The sequence below is a fragment of the Mycetomoellerius zeteki genome, unplaced genomic scaffold (genome assembly GCF_001594055.1).
Source record: "Mycetomoellerius zeteki isolate Tzet28-1 unplaced genomic scaffold, Tzet1.0 scaffold113, whole genome shotgun sequence".
NCBI classification, from domain to species: Eukaryota; Metazoa; Arthropoda; class Insecta; order Hymenoptera; family Formicidae; genus Mycetomoellerius; species Mycetomoellerius zeteki.
Genome location: NW_017256051.1, coordinates 1,089,545 through 1,094,421, shown reverse-complemented (window position 1 = coordinate 1,094,421; position 4,877 = coordinate 1,089,545).

Here is a 4,877-nt window from a genome sequence, read left to right as displayed (position 1 = left end):
TCATATATGAATATATATATATAGATATATGTTTATATGAATATATATATATGTACACATAAATGCATGTACACGCACGCACGCACAAACACACACTTATGTGATGTTTCAAACTTTTTGACACAACATATGCAAGTAGACTATATTGAATTGAACAATCCTGTACCATTTTGCAATTTAGTTATCGAGATATTGATATCTAAAGATCTTCATGAGTGTGTATCCGTACTCATTTGGAGATCTACTCGGCTTACCGCATAATACAAACGCACGGAGAGATCTGATCGCCCAGTACGAGGAGTTGTTTTCTTTCGCCGTGCATAACTATTACCGCTTGTAGGAAACAACTCCCCGCTCGACTAGTGACGACGACTAATAGGCGCGTTTTTAGCAATATGGCCGGGCGGATATGCGCTTATTCAACAATCTTTAGAAATTAATATCTCATTAATTAATGAGAAAATTATAAAATAATATAGGACTTCTCTTGTTTTAGTTTAGTTTACTCTACTTGCATACAAGTGTTGTAACAAAAAGATTGGGACATACATACATATATATATATATATACATACATACATACATACATGTGTGTGTGCGCGCGCGCGCATGTATGCGCATATACATAGAGTGTCCCGAAATTTGCGAATCAAAATACAACAGAAAGTTTTCAAAGAATTAAGTAAAATAATTATTTGTAAATTTTTATTTTAAGTATACATATATAATAGTTTGAAATAATAAGAGTTTAATACAGCTATGTTTACAGACTAGCTATGTTTAAGCCCATAAACCTTACAACGACTGACAATACCCAACAAATCTGTACTTCTCTTTCTAAAAGTGTCCGAAAATATGTTTCACACATATTTGACGTATACCAAATGTAGGATTTGTATTGAGATTATCTTTTTCTATACGATTTTACGAAGTTTTGTTTTGTATATTTTGTAATTATCTGCAGTTTACATTTTCAAAAAGAATCTGATTTCGTGTTTTGTTACAATATATCATTTTTAATTCTAATATAATGTTAACGCGTCGTATGTTTAACTGACATGCGCAATGTACATTTCTGGACACTTTGAGAAAGAGAAAAAAAACACCTGAAAAGTTTCTCTTTCTAACCTTCTTCGAACTGTTTTTCTGCAAAAACTATAAGCAATTACTAGTCCATACTTGTAAGGTCGTCATTTAGACGGCATACTTAAATGCTGAAGTGCGCGTTTATTAACTACCGTATGCGCGATTCATGGACTGATGGCCATCTAAATGTAAGTGGTGGTTATATTAAATTCTTATATCTTAAAAATTATTGCTTGAAATAAATATACACATAACATTTTTATTTAATTTTTTGAAAACTTTCTTGTCGATGTCATCAAATGTGTCGCTGATCATTCTCGTAATGTTGCCGTCGACTGCGGAAAAACTTTCATTCGTTCCTCCCGTACAAATCGCATATCGGGCAGAATTATCTTAACGTACTATCGCATCGGCAAGCAATATGCAATACTCCGAATTATGATATAAAATATTATTTTCCCTGTCACACTTGAAAAGCTTCAAATCCACAAAGAATCCATCACAAAATTTGGCAGCGCTTATAGAGTAAACTGTTTAAATGTCTTACCGCGCCGACACGCTACTGTGTCTCTTAATTAATTCTTTAAAGACGGTCGACTACCATATTAGTTAACTCTTTTATTTTTCAAATTACTCGCTCAATTTTAAAACTTTTTGACCTATTGCGGTAATATTTTATTCCTCAAAAATTCAAAATGGTAGATCCAATATGGTGAACAGAATTTTAAAAAAATAATCTGATATTGTCGTAAAATTTAGTTTTAAAGAATTTTTAACAAATCAGCGCAAGTCACACTCAAGTTTAGCAAATTCTTTGAAAATTGTTACTCTTTTTTCAATATTTTCAGATTGCATTCAAATTCAGCGATCCTAAGAACTGAGGTTGACGATAACCAATTTTTATTTTGAAATTCGATCCGCTATATTGAATCGCCATTTGGAATTTTAGAATTCAAGAAGGAATTGAATTTTAGAAGAGCCAAATTTTTAGCGACCCTGAATTCCGAAAAAGGTAAAATAAGATCTTTCATAAGTTACGTTGTTAGAAAACTCCCGTCTTCAAAGAGTTAAACTAATAACTGTTCAATTATTTAGTTTTAAGGAAGTCTCATAGACTTTTTACAATAAGCCATTACCTAAGCTTTAAGTCGTAAGAAATTGACCAGAGTCGATTATTCTTCTCACATTCGACTATGATTGATCGATTTCTTATGGCTTATGACTTAAAACTTAGATGATGGTTTATTATAGAATCGTCACTTATTACTTCGCAGTGCATCCGAAAATCGAAAACATTACATCAGAATTCGTGTTTCGCGAGTTATTCGAGTGATTAAAAAAAAAAGAGCAGATATAATTAATCATAGCTCCAAGAATTGTTCTTCCGAATGATCTGAACGCCGTCTAGCATTTTTACGGCTTCCCAATTTAATAAATTTGCATTTAATTTTGTCTCAAAGTAAAAGAATACGAGTTTAACTTATCACTCGAATCTTTCTTAACTCTTGTATCTCATACAACGCCCTTAATATACAAGATCTTTGTACAAACCTTGAACGCTATGAAAATATAAAAGTATATACCAAAAGTGGTTGAATACAATTCGAAATTCTATAAGCATACTATTATTTCGCGAATAATATGCCATGTGACGATCGTTGTATTTTATTGACCCGAATTGGACTTCGAACGCGCCCCGGTGCGTTTCGCTAATGTTTCATCGGATAGAGTCTTCAGCAATTGGAAGGAAACATACATACATATATATACGCATGGGGACACAAATGCTTTGCCATACCTTTTTATACCTTCTCATGCCTTCTTCTCATTCCTTCTTATGTTTCCTTTGAAACGCGTGCAACTTCGAGTAAGGCATTTATGTCCTCTTGTGTACATACTTTGATAGATATGCATTAATGGATTGGCAGTAAATGGTTTATATAAAATGTATTTGGATAGAAATATGTATATATCTCGACGATTTCCAACGCCGGGTGAGTATTGAGCATTGCGTTTATAAGTTTATAAAATTTCTTCCAAAAGCCGTTATCGATCGTGTGTCCGAGTAAGTAAAATACAAATCTATATATGAAGTATATATATATATATATATGTATATCCCACTAAAAATATTTGTATACGACTTTTTTTATCAATAATACTTCAACTCGTAAAGGCGACACGGAGAAGAAAATGAAGCTTTATTTAAGCGGATTATATCCTTCGAATAACGCAATTTTTTTATGCTTATGATGAAATATCCCTGAAGCACGGCGAGATAGTCGGTCCGAAAGTATCACCACTCAATCAAGCGGAATCGTGAAAAATTTCCGCATATGAATCTCGCGTGCCTTCTGCAATCGATTCTTTAAAAATCGATCGTTGACTTTGTCATGCTAAACAATCTATCATATAATACCCATAATTATTCGCCTGTATAACCGATTAACTTCTGAAATAATATTTTCCAGTGAGATCGAAATATATACTAAATGACCGCTTTAACAAAGGATACTCACGCAAAACGAACATTTCTATATACAAGCTGCCTAGGATGTCAAAGTACATCCGAATAGAGTAAATGCGAACATCTTATGAATGTCGTCCATAACAATCCAGATAGCAAAACCTGCGGAGACAGATTTTGAGCAGAGCATGCTACCAATTTTTAATTACAGAAAGGCAATAAATTGTATACAGGATTTGTACTATCTAACAATGTCAGCAAACTGCTGTCAGAAATATGACAAAGCCTGCTGATATTCTATTTTCGCTTACTTATAGGATTTCTGGACCCTAATTCTTGAAAAGTATCGCATACGTAAAATTAGGGAAATACCATAGTATACGTAACGTATACTTCTGGTAAGAAGAAAACGCCCAGGGCCCCTATTCTTGGGGGAAAAAAAAACATATACGATAAACTCTCTAGGGAAATACCATAGTATATGTAACGTTTATATAGTTTTTCGTATGTTCTTTTTTTCTCAAGAATAGGGGCCCTGGGCGTTTTCTTCTTACAAGAAGCAAGTCCATCTCGTGGTGAGGCCGCATATGAAAATAACAGATCTTGCTCAATTTTTTCCGACAATTTGTTGTCAGGTTATATTAGCAGGTTTTGCTCGATTTCTGCTCTTAATTTGCCATCAGATTATGCAGCAGATTCTATTCAGTTTCTGCCATCAATTTGCCGATATAACATGTTAGTTCTGTTAACAAATCCACAGCCAAATGCGGATACATAGATGTTTACAGTTTTGTAGTAGGAATCTGACCGAGTTTGTTGCCATTTGCCTGCAAACTGCCAGCATTTTGCTATCAGGGAAGTTAGAGAAATCTCACGAAACGAAATATCATGCTTACATCAAGCGAATTTATTGTATTTATTAGTTTTACGCGAAACGATTTCGATGGATACAAAAACTCGCCCATTTTTAAACAAATTGATCATGTGGAAATGCGAATAAGCTTTGCCAGTAGCCCCCAAATATGTAAGACATATGATAAAACTCGTCGCGAACCGATCCTAATATATACAAGAATAGAATAAATATTTCTACTCTCCGCCTATTATTCCCAGGGCTGGGTACAATGCCTTTCCATTTAAAATACTAATTGTAAAATACTTTTAAAAAATGTATTTAAAATGCAAAAATGGTTTTTCCTACTATAGCGGAAAAAAATTTTTACGAAAAAGTACAGAAAAACTATTAGGTGCGCAACTAAGTTCCCGCTGTTTGTCAATAGATGGTTCCAGCAGTAAGTGCTGGTCGATTCTGACATAATCTAAA